The 25,903-nt window shown below is 51.2% G+C and overlaps 1 long non-coding RNA gene across 1 annotated transcript in view; it reads right to left on the bottom strand.

The window, feature by feature from the left end:
* LOC138851341 (uncharacterized) overlaps positions 1-19,276 on the bottom strand; it is a 42,000-nt gene extending 22,724 nt beyond the window's left edge. The window contains exon 1 of the long non-coding RNA XR_011391165.1: positions 18,838-19,276. This is a non-coding gene — a long non-coding RNA (uncharacterized lncRNA). The remainder of the gene's footprint in view (positions 1-18,837) is intronic.
* Positions 19,277-25,903: the final 6,627 nt, after the last annotated feature.

Below are 25,903 nucleotides of genomic sequence, written 5' to 3'. Positions count from 1 at the left end.
CAGTGTGTACCTGCATGCCAGCACAGTGTGTACCTGCATGCCAGCACAGTGTGTACCTGCATGCCAGCACAGTGTGTACCTGCATGCCAGCACAGTGTGTACCTGCATGCCAGCACAGTGTGTACCTGCATGCCAGCACAGTGTGTACCTGCATGCCAGCACAGTGTGTACCAGCATGCCAGCACAGTGTGTACCTGCATGCCAGCACAGTGTGTACCTGCATGCCAGCACAGTGTGTACCTGCATGCCAGCACAGTGTGTACCTGCATGCCAGCACAGTGTGTACCTGCATGCCAGCACAGTGTGTACCTGCATGCCAGCACAGTGTGTACCTGCATGCCAGCACAGTGTGTACCTGCATGCCAGCACAGTGTGTACCTGCATGCCAGCACAGTGTGTACCTGCATGCCAGCACAGTGTGTACCTGCATGCCAGCACAGTGTGTACCTGCATGCCAGCACAGTGTGTACCTGCATGCCAGCACAGTGTGTACCTGCATGCCAGCACAGTGTGTACCTGCATGCCAGCACAGTGTGTACCTGCATGCCAGCACAGTGTGTACCTGCATGCCAGCACAGTGTGTACCTGCATGCCAGCACAGTGTGTACCTGCATGCCAGCACAGTGTGTACCTGCATGCCAGCACAGTGTGTACCTGCATGCCAGCACAGTGTGTACCTGCATGCCAGCACAGTGTGTACCTGCATGCCAGCACAGTGTGTACCTGCATGCCAGCACAGTGTGTACCTGCATGCCAGCACAGTGTGTACCTGCATGCCAGCACAGTGTGTACCTGCATGCCAGCACAGTGTGTACCTGCATGCCAGCACAGTGTGTACCTGCATGCCAGCACAGTGTGTACCTGCATGCCAGCACAGTGTGTACCTGCATGCCAGCACAGTGTGTACCTGCATGCCAGCACAGTGTGTACCTGCATGCCAGCACAGTGTGTACCTGCATGCCAGCACAGTGTGTACCTGCATGCCAGCACAGTGTGTACCTGCATGCCAGCACAGTGTGTACCTGCATGCCAGCACAGTGTGTACCTGCATGCCAGCACAGTGTGTACCAGCATGCCAGCACAGTGTGTACCAGCATGCCAGCACAGTGTGTACCAGCATGCCAGCACAGTGTGTACCTGCATGCCAGCACAGTGTGTACCTGCATGCCAGCACAGTGTGTACCTGCATGCCAGCACAGTGTGTACCTGCATGCCAGCACAGTGTGTACCTGCATGCCAGCACAGTGTGTACCTGCATGCCAGCACAGTGTGTACCTGCATGCCAGCACAGTGTGTACCAGCATGCCAGCACAGTGTGTACCTGCATGCCAGCACAGTGTGTACCTGCATGCCAGCACAGTGTGTACCTGCATGCCAGCACAGTGTGTACCTGCATGCCAGCACAGTGTGTACCTGCATGCCAGCACAGTGTGTACCTGCATGCCAGCACAGTGTGTACCTGCATGCCAGCACAGTGTGTACCTGCATGCCAGCACAGTGTGTACCTGCATGCCAGCACAGTGTGTACCTGCATGCCAGCACAGTGTGTACCTGCATGCCAGCACAGTGTGTACCTGCATGCCAGCACAGTGTGTACCTGCATGCCAGCACAGTGTGTACCTGCATGCCAGCACAGTGTGTACCTGCATGCCAGCACAGTGTGTACCTGCATGCCAGCACAGTGTGTACCAGCATGCCAGCACAGTGTGTACCTGCATGCCAGCACAGTGTGTACCTGCATGCCAGCACAGTGTGTACCTGCATGCCAGCACAGTGTGTACCTGCATGCCAGCACAGTGTGTACCTGCATGCCAGCACAGTGTGTACCTGCATGCCAGCACAGTGTGTACCTGCATGCCAGCACAGTGTGTACCTGCATGCCAGCACAGTGTGTACCTGCATGCCAGCACAGTGTGTACCTGCATGCCAGCACAGTGTGTACCTGCATGCCAGCACAGTGTGTACCTGCATGCCAGCACAGTGTGTACCTGCATGCCAGCACAGTGTGTACCTGCATGCCAGCACAGTGTGTACCTGCATGCCAGCACAGTGTGTACCTGCATGCCAGCACAGTGTGTACCTGCATGCCAGCACAGTGTGTACCTGCATGCCAGCACAGTGTGTACCTGCATGCCAGCACAGTGTGTACCTGCATGCCAGCACAGTGTGTACCTGCATGCCAGCACAGTGTGTACCTGCATGCCAGCACAGTGTGTACCTGCATGCCAGCACAGTGTGTACCTGCATGCCAGCACAGTGTGTACCTGCATGCCAGCACAGTGTGTACCTGCATGCCAGCACAGTGTGTACCTGCATGCCAGCACAGTGTGTACCTGCATGCCAGCACAGTGTGTACCTGCATGCCAGCACAGTGTGTACCTGCATGCCAGCACAGTGTGTACCAGCATGCCAGCACAGTGTGTACCTGCATGCCAGCACAGTGTGTACCTGCATGCCAGCACAGTGTGTACCTGCATGCCAGCACAGTGTGTACCTGCATGCCAGCACAGTGTGTACCTGCATGCCAGCACAGTGTGTACCTGCATGCCAGCACAGTGTGTACCAGCATGCCAGCACAGTGTGTACCTGCATGCCAGCACAGTGTGTACCTGCATGCCAGCACAGTGTGTACCAGCATGCCAGCACAGTGTGTACCTGCATGCCAGCACAGTGTGTACCTGCATGCCAGCACAGTGTGTACCAGCATGCCAGCACAGTGTGTACCTGCATGCCAGCACAGTGTGTACCTGCATGCCAGCACAGTGTGTACCTGCATGCCAGCACAGTGTGTACCTGCATGCCAGCACAGTGTGTACCTGCATGCCAGCACAGTGTGTACCTGCATGCCAGCACAGTGTGTACCAGCCAGCACAGTGTGTACCTGCATGCCAGCACAGTGTGTACCTGCATGCCAGCACAGTGTGTACCTGCATGCCAGCACAGTGTGTACCTGCATGCCAGCACAGTGTGTACCTGCATGCCAGCACAGTGTGTACCTGCATGCCAGCACAGTGTGTACCTGCATGCCAGCACAGTGTGTACCTGCATGCCAGCACAGTGTGTACCTGCATGCCAGCACAGTGTGTACCTGCATGCCAGCACAGTGTGTACCTGCATGCCAGCACAGTGTGTACCTGCATGCCAGCACAGTGTGTACCTGCATGCCAGCACAGTGTGTACCTGCATGCCAGCACAGTGTGTACCTGCATGCCAGCACAGTGTGTACCTGCATGCCAGCACAGTGTGTACCTGCATGCCAGCACAGTGTGTACCTGCATGCCAGCACAGTGTGTACCTGCATGCCAGCACAGTGTGTACCTGCATGCCAGCACAGTGTGTACCTGCATGCCAGCACAGTGTGTACCAGCATGCCAGCACAGTGTGTACCTGCATGCCAGCACAGTGTGTACCTGCATGCCAGCACAGTGTGTACCTGCATGCCAGCACAGTGTGTACCTGCATGCCAGCACAGTGTGTACCTGCATGCCAGCACAGTGTGTACCTGCATGCCAGCACAGTGTGTACCTGCATGCCAGCACAGTGTGTACCTGCATGCCAGCACAGTGTGTACCTGCATGCCAGCACAGTGTGTACCTGCATGCCAGCACAGTGTGTACCTGCATGCCAGCACAGTGTGTACCTGCATGCCAGCACAGTGTGTACCTGCATGCCAGCACAGTGTGTACCTGCATGCCAGCACAGTGTGTACCTGCATGCCAGCACAGTGTGTACCTGCATGCCAGCACAGTGTGTACCAGCATGCCAGCACAGTGTGTACCAGCATGCCAGCACAGTGTGTACCTGCATGCCAGCACAGTGTGTACCTGCATGCCAGCACAGTGTGTACCTGCATGCCAGCACAGTGTGTACCAGCATGCCAGCACAGTGTGTACCAGCATGCCAGCACAGTGTGTACCTGCATGCCAGCACAGTGTGTACCTGCATGCCAGCACAGTGTGTACCTGCATGCCAGCACAGTGTGTACCTGCATGCCAGCACAGTGTGTACCTGCATGCCAGCACAGTGTGTACCTGCATGCCAGCACAGTGTGTACCTGCATGCCAGCACAGTGTGTACCTGCATGCCAGCACAGTGTGTACCAGCATGCCAGCACAGTGTGTACCAGCATGCCAGCACAGTGTGTACCTGCATGCGAGCACAGTGTGTACCAGCATGCCAGCACAGTGTGTACCTGCATGCCAGCACAGTGTGTACCTGCATGCCAGCACAGTGTGTACCAGCATGCCAGCACAGTGTGTACCTGCATGCCAGCACAGTGTGTACCTGCATGCCAGCACAGTGTGTACCAGCATGTCAGCACAGTGTGTACCTGCATGCCAGCACAGTGTGTACCTGCATGCCAGCACAGTGTGTACCTGCATGCCAGCACAGTGTGTACCTGCATGCCAGCACAGTGTGTACCTGCATGCCAGCACAGTGTGTACCAGCATGCCAGCACAGTGTGTACCTGCATGCCAGCACAGTGTGTACCTGCATGCCAGCACAGTGTGTACCTGCATGCCAGCACAGTGTGTACCTGCATGCCAGCACAGTGTGTACCTGCATGCCAGCACAGTGTGTACCTGCATGCCAGCACAGTGTGTACCTGCATGCCAGCACAGTGTGTACCTGCATGCCAGCACAGTGTGTACCTGCATGCCAGCACAGTGTGTACCTGCATGCCAGCACAGTGTGTACCTGCATGCCAGCACAGTGTGTACCTGCATGCCAGCACAGTGTGTACCTGCATGCCAGCACAGTGTGTACCTGCATGCCAGCACAGTGTGTACCTGCATGCCAGCACAGTGTGTACCTGCATGCCAGCACAGTGTGTACCAGCATGCCAGCACAGTGTGTACCTGCATGCCAGCACAGTGTGTACCTGCATGCCAGCACAGTGTGTACCTGCATGCCAGCACAGTGTGTACCTGCATGCCAGCACAGTGTGTACCTGCATGCCAGCACAGTGTGTACCTGCATGCCAGCACAGTGTGTACCTGCATGCCAGCACAGTGTGTACCTGCATGCCAGCACAGTGTGTACCTGCATGCCAGCACAGTGTGTACCTGCATGCCAGCACAGTGTGTACCTGCATGCCAGCACAGTGTGTACCTGCATGCCAGCACAGTGTGTACCAGCATGCCAGCACAGTGTGTACCTGCATGCCAGCACAGTGTGTACCTGCATGCCAGCACAGTGTGTACCTGCATGCCAGCACAGTGTGTACCTGCATGCCAGCACAGTGTGTACCTGCATGCCAGCACAGTGTGTACCTGCATGCCAGCACAGTGTGTACCTGCATGCCAGCACAGTGTGTACCTGCATGCCAGCACAGTGTGTACCTGCATGCCAGCACAGTGTGTACCTGCATGCCAGCACAGTGTGTACCTGCATGCCAGCACAGTGTGTACCTGCATGCCAGCACAGTGTGTACCTGCATGCCAGCACAGTGTGTACCTGCATGCCAGCACAGTGTGTACCTGCATGCCAGCACAGTGTGTACCTGCATGCCAGCACAGTGTGTACCTGCATGCCAGCACAGTGTGTACCTGCATGCCAGCACAGTGTGTACCTGCATGCCAGCACAGTGTGTACCAGCATGCCAGCACAGTGTGTACCTGCATGCCAGCACAGTGTGTACCTGCATGCCAGCACAGTGTGTACCTGCATGCCAGCACAGTGTGTACCTGCATGCCAGCACAGTGTGTACCTGCATGCCAGCACAGTGTGTACCTGCATGCCAGCACAGTGTGTACCTGCATGCCAGCACAGTGTGTACCTGCATGCCAGCACAGTGTGTACCTGCATGCCAGCACAGTGTGTACCTGCATGCCAGCACAGTGTGTACCTGCATGCCAGCACAGTGTGTACCTGCATGCCAGCACAGTGTGTACCAGTGCATGCCAGCACAGTGTGTACCTGCATGCCAGCACAGTGTGTACCTGCATGCCAGCACAGTGTGTACCTGCATGCCAGCACAGTGTGTACCTGCATGCCAGCACAGTGTGTACCTGCATGCCAGCACAGTGTGTACCTGCATGCCAGCACAGTGTGTACCTGCATGCCAGCACAGTGTGTACCTGCATGCCAGCACAGTGTGTACCTGCATGCCAGCACAGTGTGTACCTGCATGCCAGCACAGTGTGTACCAGCATGCCAGCACAGTGTGTACCTGCATGCCAGCACAGTGTGTACCTGCATGCCAGCACAGTGTGTACCTGCATGCCAGCACAGTGTGTACCTGCATGCCAGCACAGTGTGTACCTGCATGCCAGCACAGTGTGTACCTGCATGCCAGCACAGTGTGTACCTGCATGCCAGCACAGTGTGTACCTGCATGCCAGCACAGTGTGTACCTGCATGCCAGCACAGTGTGTACCTGCATGCCAGCACAGTGTGTACCTGCATGCCAGCACAGTGTGTACCTGCATGCCAGCACAGTGTGTACCTGCATGCCAGCACAGTGTGTACCTGCATGCCAGCACAGTGTGTACCTGCATGCCAGCACAGTGTGTACCTGCATGCCAGCACAGTGTGTACCTGCATGCCAGCACAGTGTGTACCTGCATGCCAGCACAGTGTGTACCTGCATGCCAGCACAGTGTGTACCTGCATGCCAGCACAGTGTGTACCTGCATGCCAGCACAGTGTGTACCTGCATGCCAGCACAGTGTGTACCTGCATGCCAGCACAGTGTGTACCTGCATGCCAGCACAGTGTGTACCTGCATGCCAGCACAGTGTGTACCTGCATGCCAGCACAGTGTGTACCTGCATGCCAGCACAGTGTGTACCTGCATGCCAGCACAGTGTGTACCTGCATGCCAGCACAGTGTGTACCTGCATGCCAGCACAGTGTGTACCTGCATGCCAGCACAGTGTGTACCTGCATGCCAGCACAGTGTGTACCATGCATGCCAGCACAGTGTGTACCAGCATGCCAGCACAGTGTGTACCTGCATGCCAGCACAGTGTGTACCTGCATGCCAGCACAGTGTGTACCTGCATGCCAGCACAGTGTGTACCTGCATGCCAGCACAGTGTGTACCTGCATGCCAGCACAGTGTGTACCTGCATGCCAGCACAGTGTGTACCTGCATGCCAGCACAGTGTGTACCTGCATGCCAGCACAGTGTGTACCTGCATGCCAGCACAGTGTGTACCTGCATGCCAGCACAGTGTGTACCTGCATGCCAGCACAGTGTGTACCAGCATGCCAGCACAGTGTGTACCTGCATGCCAGCACAGTGTGTACCTGCATGCCAGCACAGTGTGTACCTGCATGCCAGCACAGTGTGTACCTGCATGCCAGCACAGTGTGTACCTGCATGCCAGCACAGTGTGTACCTGCATGCCAGCACAGTGTGTACCTGCATGCCAGCACAGTGTGTACCTGCATGCCAGCACAGTGTGTACCTGCATGCCAGCACAGTGTGTACCTGCATGCCAGCACAGTGTGTACCAGCATGCCAGCACAGTGTGTACCTGCATGCCAGCACAGTGTGTACCAGCATGCCAGCACAGTGTGTACCAGCATGCCAGCACAGTGTGTACCTGCATGCCAGCACAGTGTGTACCTGCATGCCAGCACAGTGTGTACCTGCATGCCAGCACAGTGTGTACCTGCATGCCAGCACAGTGTGTACCTGCATGCCAGCACAGTGTGTACCTGCATGCCAGCACAGTGTGTACCTGCATGCCAGCACAGTGTGTACCTGCATGCCAGCACAGTGTGTACCTGCATGCCAGCACAGTGTGTACCTGCATGCCAGCACAGTGTGTACCTGCATGCCAGCACAGTGTGTACCTGCATGCCAGCACAGTGTGTACCAGCATGCCAGCACAGTGTGTACCAGCATGCCAGCACAGTGTGTACCTGCATGCCAGCACAGTGTGTACCTGCATGCCAGCACAGTGTGTACCTGCATGCCAGCACAGTGTGTACCTGCATGCCAGCACAGTGTGTACCTGCATGCCAGCACAGTGTGTACCAGCATGCCAGCACAGTGTGTACCAGCATGCCAGCACAGTGTGTACCAGCATGCCAGCACAGTGTGTACCTGCATGCCAGCACAGTGTGTACCTGCATGCCAGCACAGTGTGTACCTGCATGCCAGCACAGTGTGTACCTGCATGCCAGCACAGTGTGTACCTGCATGCCAGCACAGTGTGTACCAGCATGCATGCCAGCACAGTGTGTACCAGCATGCCAGCACAGTGTGTACCTGCATGCCAGCACAGTGTGTACCTGCATGCCAGCACAGTGTGTACCTGCATGCCAGCACAGTGTGTACCTGCATGCCAGCACAGTGTGTACCTGCATGCCAGCACAGTGTGTACCAGCATGCCAGCATGCAGCACAGTGTGTACCTGCATGCCAGCACAGTGTGTACCAGCATGCCAGCACAGTGTGTACCTGCATGCCAGCACAGTGTGTACCTGCATGCCAGCACAGTGTGTACCTGCATGCCAGCACAGTGTGTACCTGCATGCCAGCACAGTGTGTACCTGCATGCCAGCACAGTGTGTACCTGCATGCCAGCACAGTGTGTACCTGCATGCCAGCACAGTGTGTACCTGCATGCCAGCACAGTGTGTACCTGCATGCCAGCACAGTGTGTACCTGCATGCCAGCACAGTGTGTACCTGCATGCCAGCACAGTGTGTACCTGCATGCCAGCACAGTGTGTACCTGCATGCCAGCACAGTGTGTACCTGCATGCCAGCACAGTGTGTACCTGCATGCCAGCACAGTGTGTACCTGCATGCCAGCACAGTGTGTACCTGCATGCCAGCACAGTGTGTACCTGCATGCCAGCACAGTGTGTACCTGCATGCCAGCACAGTGTGTACCTGCATGCCAGCACAGTGTGTACCTGCATGCCAGCACAGTGTGTACCTGCATGCCAGCACAGTGTGTACCTGCATGCCAGCACAGTGTGTACCTGCATGCCAGCACAGTGTGTACCTGCATGCCAGCACAGTGTGTACCAGCATGCCAGCACAGTGTGTACCTGCATGCCAGCACAGTGTGTACCTGCATGCCAGCACAGTGTGTACCTGCATGCCAGCACAGTGTGTACCTGCATGCCAGCACAGTGTGTACCTGCATGCCAGCACAGTGTGTACCTGCATGCCAGCACAGTGTGTACCTGCATGCCAGCACAGTGTGTACCAGCATGCCAGCACAGTGTGTACCTGCATGCCAGCACAGTGTGTACCTGCATGCCAGCACAGTGTGTACCTGCATGCCAGCACAGTGTGTACCTGCATGCCAGCACAGTGTGTACCTGCATGCCAGCACAGTGTGTACCTGCATGCCAGCACAGTGTGTACCTGCATGCCAGCACAGTGTGTACCTGCATGCCAGCACAGAGCATGCCAGCACAGTGTGTACCTGCATGCCAGCACAGTGTGTACCTGCATGCCAGCACAGTGTGTACCTGCATGCCAGCACAGTGTGTACCTGCATGCCAGCACAGTGTGTACCTGCATGCCAGCACAGTGTGTACCTGCATGCCAGCACAGTGTGTACCTGCATGCCAGCACAGTGTGTACCTGCATGCCAGCACAGTGTGTACCTGCATGCCAGCACAGTGTGTACCAGCATGCCAGCACAGTGTGTACCTGCATGCCAGCACAGTGTGTACCTGCATGCCAGCACAGTGTGTACCTGCATGCCAGCACAGTGTGTACCTGCATGCCAGCACAGTGTGTACCTGCATGCCAGCACAGTGTGTACCAGCATGCCAGCACAGTGTGTACCTGCATGCCAGCACAGTGTGTACCTGCATGCCAGCACAGTGTGTACCTGCATGCCAGCACAGTGTGTACCTGCATGCCAGCACAGTGTGTACCTGCATGCCAGCACAGTGTGTACCTGCATGCCAGCACAGTGTGTACCTGCATGCCAGCACAGTGTGTACCTGCATGCCAGCACAGTGTGTACCTGCATGCCAGCACAGTGTGTACCTGCATGCCAGCACAGTGTGTACCTGCATGCCAGCACAGTGTGTACCTGCATGCCAGCACAGTGTGTACCTGCATGCCAGCACAGTGTGTACCTGCATGCCAGCACAGTGTGTACCTGCATGCCAGCACAGTGTGTACCTGCATGCCAGCACAGTGTGTACCTGCATGCCAGCACAGTGTGTACCTGCATGCCAGCACAGTGTGTACCAGCATGCCAGCACAGTGTGTACCTGCATGCCAGCACAGTGTGTACCAGCATGCCAGCACAGTGTGTACCTGCATGCCAGCACAGTGTGTACCTGCATGCCAGCACAGTGTGTACCTGCATGCCAGCACAGTGTGTACCTGCATGCCAGCACAGTGTGTACCTGCATGCCAGCACAGTGTGTACCTGCATGCCAGCACAGTGTGTACCTGCATGCCAGCACAGTGTGTACCTGCATGCCAGCACAGTGTGTACCTGCATGCCAGCACAGTGTGTACCTGCATGCCAGCACAGTGTGTACCTGCATGCCAGCACAGTGTGTACCTGCATGCCAGCACAGTGTGTACCTGCATGCCAGCACAGTGTGTACCTGCATGCCAGCACAGTGTGTACCTGCATGCCAGCACAGTGTGTACCTGCATGCCAGCACAGTGTGTACCTGCATGCCAGCACAGTGTGTACCTGCATGCCAGCACAGTGTGTACCTGCATGCCAGCACAGTGTGTACCTGCATGCCAGCACAGTGTGTACCTGCATGCCAGCACAGTGTGTACCTGCATGCCAGCACAGTGTGTACCTGCATGCCAGCACAGTGTGTACCTGCATGCCAGCACAGTGTGTACCTGCATGCCAGCACAGTGTGTACCTGCATGCCAGCACAGTGTGTACCTGCATGCCAGCACAGTGTGTACCTGCATGCCAGCACAGTGTGTACCTGCATGCCAGCACAGTGTGTACCTGCATGCCAGCACAGTGTGTACCAGCATGCCAGCACAGTGTGTACCAGCATGCCAGCACAGTGTGTACCTGCATGCCAGCACAGTGTGTACCTGCATGCCAGCACAGTGTGTACCTGCATGCCAGCACAGTGTGTACCTGCATGCCAGCACAGTGTGTACCTGCATGCCAGCACAGTGTGTACCTGCATGCCAGCACAGTGTGTACCTGCATGCCAGCACAGTGTGTACCTGCATGCCAGCACAGTGTGTACCAGCATGCCAGCACAGTGTGTACCAGCATGCCAGCACAGTGTGTACCTGCATGCCAGCACAGTGTGTACCTGCATGCCAGCACAGTGTGTACCTGCATGCCAGCACAGTGTGTACCTGCATGCCAGCACAGTGTGTACCTGCATGCCAGCACAGTGTGTACCTGCATGCCAGCACAGTGTGTACCTGCATGCCAGCACAGTGTGTACCTGCATGCCAGCACAGTGTGTACCTGCATGCCAGCACAGTGTGTACCTGCATGCCAGCACAGTGTGTACCTGCATGCCAGCACAGTGTGTACCTGCATGCCAGCACAGTGTGTACCTGCATGCCAGCACAGTGTGTACCTGCATGCCAGCACAGTGTGTACCTGCATGCCAGCACAGTGTGTACCTGCATGCCAGCACAGTGTGTACCAGCATGCCAGCACAGTGTGTACCTGCATGCCAGCACAGTGTGTACCTGCATGCCAGCACAGTGTGTACCTGCATGCCAGCACAGTGTGTACCTGCATGCCAGCACAGTGTGTACCAGCATGCCAGCACAGTGTGTACCTGCATGCCAGCACAGTGTGTACCTGCATGCCAGCACAGTGTGTACCTGCATGCCAGCACAGTGTGTACCTGCATGCCAGCACAGTGTGTACCTGCATGCCAGCACAGTGTGTACCTGCATGCCAGCACAGTGTGTACCTGCATGCCAGCACAGTGTGTACCTGCATGCCAGCACAGTGTGTACCTGCATGCCAGCACAGTGTGTACCAGCATGCCAGCACAGTGTGTACCAGCATGCCAGCACAGTGTGTACCTGCATGCCAGCACAGTGTGTACCTGCATGCCAGCACAGTGTGTACCTGCATGCCAGCATGTCAGCACAGTGTGTACCAGCATGCCAGCACAGTGTGTACCTGCATGCCAGCACAGTGTGTACCAGCATGCCAGCACAGTGTGTACCAGCATGCCAGCACAGTGTGTACCTGCATGCCAGCACAGTGTGTACCTGCATGCCAGCACAGTGTGTACCTGCATGCCAGCACAGTGTGTACCAGCATGCCAGCACAGTGTGTACCAGCATGCCAGCACAGTGTGTACCTGCATGCCAGCACAGTGTGTACCAGCATGCCAGCACAGTGTGTACCAGCATGCCAGCACAGTGTGTACCAGCATGCCAGCACAGTGTGTACCTGCATGCATGTGTACCAGCATGCCAGCACAGTGTGTACCTGCATGCCAGCACAGTGTGTACCTGCATGCCAGCACAGTGTGTACCTGCATGCCAGCACAGTGTGTACCTGCATGCCAGCACAGTGTGTACCTGCATGCCAGCACAGTGTGTACCTGCATGCCAGCACAGTGTGTACCTGCATGCCAGCACAGTGTGTACCTGCATGCCAGCACAGTGTGTACCAGCATGCCAGCACAGTGTGTACCAGCATGCCAGCACAGTGTGTACCTGCATGCCAGCACAGTGTGTACCTGCATGCCAGCACAGTGTGTACCAGCATGCCAGCACAGTGTGTACCTGCACAGTGTGTACCTGCATGCCAGCACAGTGTGTACCTGCATGCCAGCACAGTGTGTACCTGCATGCCAGCACAGTGTGTACCTGCATGCCAGCACAGTGTGTACCTGCATGCCAGCACAGTGTGTACCTGCATGCCAGCACAGTGTGTACCTGCATGCCAGCACAGTGTGTACCTGCATGCCAGCACAGTGTGTACCTGCATGCCAGCACAGTGTGTACCTGCATGCCAGCACAGTGTGTACCTGCATGCCAGCACAGTGTGTACCTGCATGCCAGCACAGTGTGTACCTGCATGCCAGCACAGTGTGTACCTGCATGCCAGCACAGTGTGTACCTGCATGCCAGCACAGTGTGTACCTGCATGCCAGCACAGTGTGTACCTGCATGCCAGCACAGTGTGTACCAGCATGCCAGCACAGTGTGTACCTGCATGCCAGCACAGTGTGTACCTGCATGCCAGCACAGTGTGTACCTGCATGCCAGCACAGTGTGTACCTGCATGCCAGCACAGTGTGTACCTGCATGCCAGCACAGTGTGTACCTGCATGCCAGCACAGTGTGTACCTGCATGCCAGCACAGTGTGTACCTGCATGCCAGCACAGTGTGTACCTGCATGCCAGCACAGTGTGTACCTGCATGCCAGCACAGTGTGTACCTGCATGCCAGCACAGTGTGTACCTGCATGCCAGCACAGTGTGTACCTGCATGCCAGCACAGTGTGTACCTGCATGCCAGCACAGTGTGTACCTGCATGCCAGCACAGTGTGTACCTGCATGCCAGCACAGTGTGTACCTGCATGCCAGCACAGTGTGTACCTGCATGCCAGCACAGTGTGTACCTGCATGCCAGCACAGTGTGTACCTGCATGCCAGCACAGTGTGTACCTGCATGCCAGCACAGTGTGTACCTGCATGCCAGCACAGTGTGTACCTGCATGCCAGCACAGTGTGTACCTGCATGCCAGCACAGTGTGTACCTGCATGCCAGCACAGTGTGTACCTGCATGCCAGCACAGTGTGTACCTGCATGCCAGCACAGTGTGTACCTGCATGCCAGCACAGTGTGTACCTGCATGCCAGCACAGTGTGTACCTGCATGCCAGCACAGTGTGTACCTGCATGCCAGCACAGTGTGTACCTGCATGCCAGCACAGTGTGTACCAGCATGCCAGCACAGTGTGTACCTGCATGCCAGCACAGTGTGTACCTGCATGCCAGCACAGTGTGTACCTGCATGCCAGCACAGTGTGTACCTGCATGCCAGCACAGTGTGTACCTGCATGCCAGCACAGTGTGTACCTGCATGCCAGCACAGTGTGTACCTGCATGCCAGCACAGTGTGTACCAGCATGCCAGCACAGTGTGTACCTGCATGCCAGCACAGTGTGTACCTGCATGCCAGCACAGTGTGTACCTGCATGCCAGCACAGTGTGTACCTGCATGCCAGCACAGTGTGTACCTGCATGCCAGCACAGTGTGTACCTGCATGCCAGCACAGTGTGTACCTGCATGCCAGCACAGTGTGTACCTGCATGCCAGCACAGTGTGTACCTGCATGCCAGCACAGTGTGTACCTGCATGCCAGCACAGTGTGTACCTGCATGCCAGCACAGTGTGTACCTGCATGCCAGCACAGTGTGTACCTGCATGCCAGCACAGTGTGTACCTGCATGCCAGCACAGTGTGTACCTGCATGCCAGCACAGTGTGTACCTGCATGCCAGCACAGTGTGTACCTGCATGCCAGCACAGTGTGTACCAGCATGCCAGCACAGTGTGTACCTGCATGCCAGCACAGTGTGTACCTGCATGCCAGCACAGTGTGTACCTGCATGCCAGCACAGTGTGTACCTGCATGCCAGCACAGTGTGTACCTGCATGCCAGCACAGTGTGTACCTGCATGCCAGCACAGTGTGTACCTGCATGCCAGCACAGTGTGTACCTGCATGCCAGCACAGTGTGTACCAGCATGCCAGCACAGTGTGTACCTGCATGCCAGCACAGTGTGTACCTGCATGCCAGCACAGTGTGTACCTGCATGCCAGCACAGTGTGTACCTGCATGCCAGCACAGTGTGTACCTGCATGCCAGCACAGTGTGTACCTGCATGCCAGCACAGTGTGTACCTGCATGCCAGCACAGTGTGTACCTGCATGCCAGCACAGTGTGTACCAGCATGCCAGCACAGTGTGTACCAGCATGCCAGCACAGTGTGTACCAGCATGCCAGCACAGTGTGTACCTGCATGCCAGCACAGTGTGTACCTGCATGCCAGCACAGTGTGTACCTGCATGCCAGCACAGTGTGTACCTGCATGCCAGCACAGTGTGTACCTGCATGCCAGCACAGTGTGTACCTGCATGCCAGCACAGTGTGTACCTGCCTGCCAGCACAGTGTGTACCATGCCAGCACAGTGTGTACCTGCATGCCAGCACAGTGTGTACCTGCATGCCAGCACAGTGTGTACCTGCATGCCAGCACAGTGTGTACCTGCATGCCAGCACAGTGTGTACCATGCACAGTGTGTACCTGCATGCCAGCACAGTGTGTACCTGCATGCCAGCACAGTGTGTACCTGCATGCCAGCACAGTGTGTACCTGCATGCCAGCACAGTGTGTACCTGCATGCCAGCACAGTGTGTACCTGCATGCCAGCACAGTGTGTACCAATATGCCAGCACAGTGTGTACCTGCATGCCAGCACAGTGTGTACCTGCATGCCAGCACAGTGTGTACCAGCATGCCAGCACAGTGTGTACCTGCATGCCAGCACAGTGTGTACCAGCATGCCAGCACAGTGTGTACCTGCATGCCAGCACAGTGTGTACCAGCATGCCAGCACAGTGTGTACCAGCATGCCAGCACAGTGTGTACCTGCATGCCAGCACAGTGTGTACCAGCATGCCAGCACAGTGTGTACCTGCATGCCAGCACAGTGTGTACCTGCATGCCAGCACAGTGTGTACCTGCATGCCAGCACAGTGTGTACCTGCATGCCAGCACAGTGTGTACCTGCATGCCAGCACAGTGTGTACCTGCATGCCAGCACAGTGTGTACCAGCATGCCAGCACAGTGTGTACCTGCATGCCAGCACAGTGTGTACCTGCATGCCAGCACAGTGTGTACCTGCATGCCAGCACAGTGTGTACCTGCATGCCAGCACAGTGTGTACCTGCATGCCAGCACAGTGTGTACCTGCATGCCAGCACAGTGTGTACCTGCATGCCAGCACAGTGTGTACCTGCATGCCAGCACAGTGTGTACCTGCATGCCAGCACAGTGTGTACCTGCATGCCAGCACAGTGTGTAAGTTTATTTAGGTACAGGTACACATAAGTATAATTAACAGTTATAATAATAATATAGGTAGAGTATATTTACATAGTTTTGTATTAATGTTGGTAGAATTACCCACAATATGTTAGGTAAAAGGACACAAGTGCAACTAATGTGACATTTATTGTGGCAACGTTTCGCTCTCCAGGAGTTTTATCAAGCTGTGTTTGTACGGCTTGATAAAGCTCCTGGAGAGCGAAACGGGGCACCCCATACCCAGCCTGTGGGGTGCCCCCACCGGCTGGGTATGAGGTGCCCCCACAGGCTGGGTATGGGGTGCCCCCACAGGCTGGGTATGGGGTGCCCCCACAGGCTGGATATAGGGTTCCCCCACAGGCTGGGTATGGGGTGCCCCCACAGGCTGGGTATAGGGTGCCCCCACCGGCTGGGTATAGGGTGCCCCCACCGGCTGGGTATAGGGTGCCCCCACAGGCTGGGTATGGGGTGCCCCCACAGGTTGGGTATGGGGTGCACCCAAAGGCTGGGTATGGGGTGCACCCAAAGGCTGGGTATGGGGTGCACCCAAAGGCTGGGTATGGGGTGCACCCAAAGGCTAGGTATGGGGTGCACCCACAGGCTGGGTATGGGGTGCACCCACAGGCTGGGTATGGGGTGCACCCACAGGCTGGGTATGGGGTGCACCCACAGGCTGGGTATGGGGTGCACCCAAAGGCTAGGTATGGGGTGCACCCAAAGGCTGGGTATGGGGTGCACCCAAAGGCTGGGTATGGGGTGCACCCAAAGGCTAGGTATGGGGTGCACCCACAGGCTGGGTATGGGGTGCACCCACAGGCTGGGTATGGGGTGCACCCACAGGCTGGGTATGGGGTGCACCCACAGGCTGGGTATGGGGTGCACCCAAAGGCTAGGTATGGGGTGCACCCAAAGGCTGGGTATGGGGTGCACCCAAAGGCTGGGTATGGGGTGCACCCAAAGGCTAGGTATGGAGTGCACCCACAGGCTGGGTATGGGGTGCACCCACAGGCTGGGAATGGGGTGCCCCCACAGGCTGAGTATGGGGTGCCCCCACAGGCTGGGTATGGGGTGCCCCCCAGGCTGTTTATGGGATGCACCACAGGCTGATTATGGGGTTCCCCCACAGGCTGGGTATGGGGTGCCCCAACAGGCTGGGTATGGGGTGCCCCAACAGGCTGGGTATGGGGTGCACCCACAGGCTGGGTATGGGGTGCCCCAACAGGCTGGGTATGGGGTGCACCCACAGGCTGGGTAATAAAGCACTGGTAAGCACAAAAGGCAGCCACTGGTATGTAATGTATTTCAGGATAATTAAAATTGAACTAAGTCACTTTAACTTTGGGTTATCCTAGGTAATTTATACTATGTATGATAATGCATACCTGTACCTAAATATACTTGCTTACTAAGGATTAAGACTGGTGATTACCAAGTTCATTCAGGTACACAAATACATAAATTATCATACAGCAGCACCATCTCTTCCTTTGCAGATGACACCTGAATTTGCATGACAGTGACCTCCATTGAAGACACTGTAAGACACCAGATAGACATCAACCAAATATTTAAATGGGCTGCAGAAAACAATATAAAGTTAAATGATGAGAAATTTCAATTACTCCTATATGGAAAACGTGAGGAAATTAAAGTTACATCGGAGTATAAAACAAATTCCACAATAGAGCGAGAAACTAATGCTAAAGACTTGGAGGTGATCATGTCAGAGGATCTCACCTTCAGTGCCGTAATACTGTATCAATTGCATCTGCTAGAAAAATGACAGGATGGATAATGAGAACCTTCAAAACTAGGGATGCCAAGTCCATGATGACAATCTTCAGGTCACTTGTTCTATGTAGGCTGGAATATTGATGCACACTAACAGCCCCTTTCAAGGCAGGTGAAATTGCTGACGTAGAAAATGTACAGAGAACCTTCACGGCACGCATAACGGAGATAAAACACCTCAATTACTGGGAACGTTTGAAGTTCCTAAACCTGTGCTCCATAGAATGCAGGTGAGAGAGATACATGATTATATACACTTGGAAAATCCTAGAGGAATCAGTACCAAACTTGCACACAAAAATCATTCCCTACGAAAGCAAAAGCCTCGGCAGACGATGCAACATCCCCCCAATGAAAAGCTGGGGTGCCACTAGCACGGTAAGAGACAACACAATAAATGTCAGGGGCCCAAGACTGTTCAACTGCCTCCCAGCATACTGACTGTCCAGCGCCTTCCTGAAGACAGCCAGGGGTCTATTGGTAATCCCCCTGATGTATGCTAGAAAGCAGCCAACTAACTGAGACATAATATATCACACATTTCATCTCTGAGTCCTACAGTCTTGCAGGATGGGTATCAGCTGCATAATCAAGATTTTACACTAACTAAAACTTCTTAAAATCTAATCAGTCTTCAGTTCTAAGCTTTACAACCCATTTCTCCAATTTTTATCTCTGTCAGTACCTGACCAACCGGGCTGTGGTTTGTACATCAGCTTGCATGCAGCCAGCAGTAACAGCCTGGTTGATCAGACCGTGATCCACCATGAGGCCTGGTCTCAGACCGGCCCGTGGGGGTGTTGACCCCCGAAACCCTCTCCAGGTAAACCCCATTCAAGGTAACCTATAGAATACATTCCCCATTATTTCCTGGCCAGAGATTTCATCTCTGGTAGGGAGATAACTAATACTTCCCACTAAGCTATTTTTTATATAAATTCTTTACAATCTTTCCTATACTTTTCCCACCACCTTCCCACCTAATATAATTACTATCTACTTCAATAACCAAACTTCAGTGGACTTGTAACCTGGAAATACCTTACAGGTGGGCCCCGCCCACCTATGACAACGTCACCAGCTGCTGCATCTCCACAAACCTGGAGTAACCAACTCCAGGTATAACACTAAATGTTACTAGTATGGCTGTTTCCACTCCTCAGACTGGTCAATGTTGCTGTGTTGATCACTGTTGCAGCAGACACAGCCTGGCACAGCACTCCTCAGATTGGTCAATGTTACTGTGTTGATCAATGTTGTAGTCGACACAGCCAGGCACAGCAATCACCACACCTGGAACATTATAACCATCAACATGACACATATATACACAAATAAACATTATAACCATCAATATTACACATTCTTCTTTCTTTCAACACACTGGCCGTATCCCACCAAGGCAGGGTGGCCCAAAAAGAAAAACGAAAGTTTCTCTTTTAAATTTAGTAATTTATACGAGAGAAGGGGTTACTAGCCCCTTGCTCCCGGCATTTTAGTCGCCTCTTACAACACGCATGGCTTACGGAGGAAGAATTCTGTTCCACTTCCCCATGGAGATAAGAGGAAATAAACAAGAACAAGAACTAGAAAGAAAATAGAAGAATATCCAGAGGGGTGTGTATATATATGCTTGAACATGTATGTATAGTGTGACCTAAGTGCAAGTAGAAGTAGCAAGACATACCTGAAATCTTGCATGTTTATGAGACAGACAAAAGACACCAGCAATCCTACCATCTTGTAAAACAATTACAGGTTTTCGTTTTACACTCACTTGGCAGGACGGTAGTACCTCCCTGGGCGGTTGCTGTTTACCAACCTACTACCTAGGAATATTACACATATATACACAAATAAACATTATAAGAGATAAGATTTCGTTCAGATTTTTAACTCTGGAGGTTTAGCTACCCAGGATACCTCAAGAAAGTCAGTGCATCATCGAGGACTGTCTAACTTATTTCCATTGGGATCCTCAATCTTGTCCCCCAGGATGTGACCCACACCAGTCGACTAACACCCAGGTACCTATTTGCTGCTAGGTGAACAGGACAACAGGTATAAGGAAACGTGTCAAAATGTTTCCACCTGCCGGGAATCGAACCCGGGCCCTCCGTGTGTGAAGCGGGAGCTTTAGCATTATGAAATATTAGTCATTATGAAATATTAGTCAGAGAGTAATTTTGCTGCACTCGACTGACTCAGTTTCAGCTGAAAACTAAAATGTACATTAATAATCAGATTAAATAATAACACTTACAATAATAATATTATTTTAAAGGAATACAGGTTGTAGAGAATGATCCTGGTAGTACAGTCTATTTCAGTACAGTCTATTTCAGTAGTACAGTCTATTTCAGGAGTACAGTCTACTTCAGTAGTACAGTCTACCTCATGAGTACAGTCTACTTCAGTAGTACAGTCTGCTTCAGTAGTACAGTCTACTTCAGGAGTACAGTCTGCTTCAGTAGTACAGTCTACTTCAGGAGTACAGTCTACTTCAGTAGTACAGTCTACTTCAGTAGTACAGTCTATTTCAGTACAGTCTACTTCAGTAGTACAGTCTACTTCAGGAGTACAGTCTACTTCAGAAGTACAGTCTACCTCAGGAGTACAGTCTACCTCAGGAGTACAGTCTACTTCAGAAGTAGAGTCTACTTCAGAAGTACAGTCTACCTCAGGAGTACAGTCTATTTCAGGAGTACAGTCTACTTCAGAAGTACAGTCTACCTCAGGAGTACAGTCTACTTCAGGAGTACAGTCTACTTCAGAAGTAGAGTCTACTTCAGTAGTAGAGTCTACTTCAGAAGTACAGTCTATTTCAGGAGTACAGTCTACTTCAGAAGTACAGTCTACCTCAGGAGTACAGTCTATTTCAGGAGTACAGTCTACTTCAGAAGTACAGTCTACCTCAGGAGTACAGTCTACTTCAGGAGTACAGTCTACTTCAGAAGTACAGTCTACTCAGGAGTACAGTCTATTTCAGGAGTACAGTCTACTTCAGAAGTCAGTCTACCTTCAGGTCTAGTACAGTCTACTTCAGAGTACAGTACAGTCTACTTCAGAAGTACAGTCTACCTCAGTCTACTTCAGGAGTACAGTCTACTTCAGAAGTAGAGTCTACTTCAGAAGTAGAGTCTACTTCAGGAGTACAGTCTACTTCAGAAGTACAGTCTACTTCAGAAGTACAGTCTACTTCACAAGTACAGTCTACTTCAGGAGTACAGTCTACTTCAGAAGTACAGTCTACCTCAGAAGTACAGTCTGCTTCAGGAGTACAGTCTACTTCAGGAGTACAGTCTACTTCAGGAGTACAGTACAGTACTACTTCAGGAGTACAGTCTACTTCAGAAGTACAGTCTAGTACAGTCTACAGTACAGTCTACTTCAGAAGTACAGTCTACCTCAGAGTACAGTCTACTTCAGAAGTACAGTCTACAGTCTACTTCAGTAGTAGAGTCTACTTCAGAAGTACAGTCTACTTCAGGAGTACAGTCTACTTCAGAAGTAGTACAGTCTACTTCAGAAGTACAGTCTACAGTCTACTTCAGGAGTACAGTACAGTCTACTTCAGGAGTACAGTCTACTTCAGAAGTACAGTCAGGAGTACAGTCTACTTCAGAAGTACAGTCTACTTCAGGAGTACAGTCTACTTCAGAGTACAGTCTACTTCAGAAGTACAGTCTACTTCAGAAGTACAGTCTACTTCAGAAGTACAGTCTACTTCAGGAGTACAGTCTACTTCAGTCTACTTCAGAAGTACAGTCTACTTCAGGAGTACAGTCTACTTCAGGAGTACAGTCTACCTCAGAAGTACAGTCTACTTCAGTAGTACAGTCTACTTCAGAAGTACAGTCTACTTCAGGAGTACAGTACTTCAGAGTCTACTTCAGTCTACTTCAGAGTACAGTCTACTTCAGGAGTACAGTCTACTTCAGGAGTACAGTCTACTTCAGGAGTACAGTATACTTCAGGAGTACAGTCTACAGGAGTACAGTTCAGGAGTACAGTCTACAGTCTACTTCAGGAGTACAGTCTATTTCAGGAGTACAGTCTACTTCAGAAGTACAGTCTACCTCAGGAGTACAGTCTACTTCAGGAGTACAGTCTATTTCAGGAGTACAGTCTACTTCAGAAGTACAGTCTACCTCAGGAGTACAGTCTACTTCAGAAGTACAGTCTATTTCAGTACAGTCTACTTCAGAAGTACAGTCTACCTCAGGAGTACAGTCTACTTCAGAAGTACAGTCTACCTCAGGAGTACAGTCTACTTCAGAAGTACAGTCTACTTCAGAAGTACAGTCTACCTCAGGAGTACAGTCTACTTCAGAAGTACAGTCTACTTCAGGAGTACAGTCTACTTCAGAAGTACAGTCTACTTCAGGAGTACAGTCTACTTCAGGAGTACAGTCTACTTCAGAAGTACTTCAGGAGTACAGTCTACTTCAGAAGTACAGTCTACTTCAGGAGTAGTACAGTCTCAGAAGTACAGTCTACTTCAGGAGTACAGTCTACTTCAGGAGTACAGTCTACTTCAGGAGTACAGTCTACTTCAGGAGTACAGTCTACTTCAGGAGTACAGTCTACTTCAGAAGTACAGTCTACTTCAGGAGTACAGTCTACTTCAGAAGTACAGTCTACTTCAGAAGTACAGTCTACTTCAGAAGTACCTCAGTACAGTCTACTTCAGGAGTACAGTCTACTTCAGGAGTACAGTCTATTTCAGGATACAGTCTATTTCAGTACAGTCTACTTCAGTAGTACAGTCTATTTCAGTACAGTCTACTTCAGGAGTACAGTCTACTTCAGAAGTACAGTCTACTTCAGGAGTACAGTCTACTTCAGAAGTACAGTCTACTTCAGAAGTACAGTCTACTTCAGGAGTACAGTCTACTTCAGGAGTACAGTCTACTTCAGAAGTACAGTCTACTTCAGGAGTACAGTCTACTTCAGAAGTACAGTCTACTTCAGGAGTACAGTCTACTTCAGAAGTACAGTCTACTTCAGGAGTACAGTCTAGTACAGTCTACTTCAGAAGTACAGTCTACTTCAGTCTACTTCAGAAGTACAGTCTACTTCAGAAATACAGTCTACTTCAGGAGTACAGTCTACTTCAGAAGTACAGTCTACTTCAGAAGTACAGTCTACTTCAGTCTACTTCAGGAGTACAGTCTACTTCAGAAGTACAGTCTACTTCAGAAGTACAGTCTACTTCAGGAGTACAGTCTACTTCAGGAGTACAGTCTACTTCAGAAGTACAGTCTACTTCAGAAGTACAGTCTACTTCAGAAGTACAGTCTACTTCAGGAGTACAGTCTACTTCAGAAGTACAGTCTACTTCAGGAGTACAGTCTACTTCAGGAGTACAGTCTACTTCAGGAGTACAGTCTACTTCAGAAGTACAGTCTACTTCAGGAGTACAGTCTACTTCAGAAGTACAGTCTACTTCAGGAGTACAGTCTACTTCAGGAGTACAGTCTACTTCAGAAGTACAGTCTACTTCAGAAGTACAGTCTACTTCAGGAGTACAGTCTACCTCAGGAGTACAGTCTACTTCAGAAGTAGAGTCTACTTCAGAAGTACTTCAGAAGTACAGTCTACTTCAGAAGTACAGTCTACTTCAGAAGTACAGTCTACTTCAGGAGTACAGTCTACTTCAGAAGTACAGTCTACTTCAGAAGTACAGTCTACTTCAGGAGTACAGTCTACTTCAGGAGTACAGTCTACTTCAGAAGTACAGTCTACTTCAGAAGTACAGTCTACTTCAGAAGTACAGTCTACTTCAGAAGTACAGTCTACTTCAGGAGTACAGTCTACTTCAGAAGTACAGTCTACTTCAGAAGTACAGTCTACTTCAGAAGTACAGTCTACTTCAGGAGTACAGTCTACTTCAGAAGTACAGTACAGTCTACTTCAGTCTACTTCAGAAGTAGAGTCACTTCAGTCTACTTCAGAAGTAGAGTCTACTTCAGAAGTACAGTCTACCTCAGGAGTACAGTCTATTTCAGGAGTACAGTCTACTTCAGAAGTACAGTCTACCTCAGGAGTACAGTCTACTTCAGGAGTACAGTCTACTTCAGAAGTAGAGTCTACTTCAGAAGTAGAGTCAACTTTAGGAGTACAGTCTACTTCAGAAGTAGAGTCTACTTCAGGAGTACAGTCTACTTCAGAAGTACAGTCTACTTCAGAAGTACAGTCTACTTCAGGAGTACAGTCTACTTCAGAAGTACAGTCTACTTCAGGAGTACAGTCTACTTCAGAAGTACAGTCTACTTCAGAAGTACAGTCTACTTCAGAAGTACAGTCTACTTCAGAAGTACAGTCTACTTCAGGAGTACAGTCTACTTCAGAAGTACAGTCTACTTCAGAAGTACAGTCTACTTCAGAAGTACAGTCTACTTCAGAAGTACAGTCTACTTCAGAAGTACAGTCTACTTCAGGAGTACAGTCTACTTCAGAAGTACAGTCTACTTCAGGAGTACAGTCTACTTCAGGAGTACAGTCTACTTCAGAAGTACAGTCTACTTCAGAAGTACAGTCTACTTCAGAAGTACAGTCTACTTCAGAAGTACAGTCTACTTCAGGAGTACAGTCTACTTCAGGAGTAGAGTCTACTTCAGGAGTACAGTCTACTTCAGGAGTACAGTCTACTTCAGGAGTACAGTCTACTTCAGGAGTACAGTCTACTTCAGGAGTACAGTCTACTTCAGGAGTACAGTCTACTTCAGGAGTACAGTCTACTTCAGGAGTACAGTCTACTTCAGGAGTACAGTCTACTTCAGGAGTACAGTCTACTTCAGGAGTACAGTCTACTTCAGAAGTACAGTCTATTTCAGGAGTACAGTCTATTTCAAGAGTACAGTCTATTTCAATAGTACAATCTATTTCAGTGGTAAAGTCTACTTCAGAAGTACAGTCTATTTCAAGAGTACAGTCTATTTCAGGAGTACAGTCTATTTCAGTGGTAAAGTCTACTTCAGGAGTACAGTCTATTTTTATTTATTTATTTATTTATTTATTGTCTTTGCAAACAGTACATTGAGATTTTATATTTACAATAGTGGGTTGCAATACAAAGATAACCTTTATTATGCCTGGCATTATGGGCCAACTTAACATTATTGTCTTACAAAGATAACCTTTATTATGCCCGGCATTATGGGCCAACTTAAAAATTAACATTATTGTCTTACAAAGCATTATGGGCATTATGGGCAACTTAGCCAACTTAACATTATTGTCTTACAAAGATAACCTTTATTATGCCTGGCATTATGGCATTATGGGCCATTATGGGCTTAACATTATTGTCTTACAAAGATAACCTTTATTATGCCTGGCATTATGGGCCAACTTAACATTATTGTCTTACAAAGATAACCTTTATTATGCCTGGCATTATGGGCCAACTTAACATTATTGTCTTACAAAGATAACCTTTATTATGCCTGGCATTATGGGCCAACTTAACATTATTGTCTTACAAAGATAACCTTTATTATGCCTGGCATTATGGGCCAACTTAACATTATTGTCTTACAAAGATAACCTTTATTATGCCTGGCATTATGGGCCAACTTAACATTATTGTCTTACAAAGATAACCTTTATTATGCCTGGCATTATGGGCCAACTTAACATTATTGTCTTACAAAGATAACCTTTATTATGCCTGGCATTATGGGCCAACTTAACATTATTGTCTTACACACTACTTAATACTATGTATTTTATCATAGTTGTACAGTAGGACAGTAATTATTTCACAGTTGAACAGTAGATTATTAATTATAAGTGAATTAAATTTGTATAAGACAAAGGATATATTCACATAGTCTAAAATGCTTATTGTGAAAAACAATGGTTCAATTATATTCCTGTCAACAATGGATAAGAGATTCAAAGTGATATTTCAGGAATACAGTCTATTTCAGTGGAACAGTCTATTTCAGTGGTACAGTCTATTTCAGTGGTACAGTCTATTTCAGTGGTACAGTCTACTTCAGGAGTACAGTCTATTTCAGGAGTACAGTCTATTTCAGGAGTACAGTCTATTTCAGGAGTACAGTCTATTTCAGGAGTACAGTCTATTTCAGGAGTACAG

The sequence above is a fragment of the Cherax quadricarinatus genome, unplaced genomic scaffold (genome assembly GCF_038502225.1).
Source record: "Cherax quadricarinatus isolate ZL_2023a unplaced genomic scaffold, ASM3850222v1 Contig374, whole genome shotgun sequence".
In the NCBI taxonomy this organism is placed as follows: domain Eukaryota; kingdom Metazoa; phylum Arthropoda; class Malacostraca; order Decapoda; family Parastacidae; genus Cherax; species Cherax quadricarinatus.
This window is presented reverse-complemented; position numbering and strand designations above follow the sequence as displayed.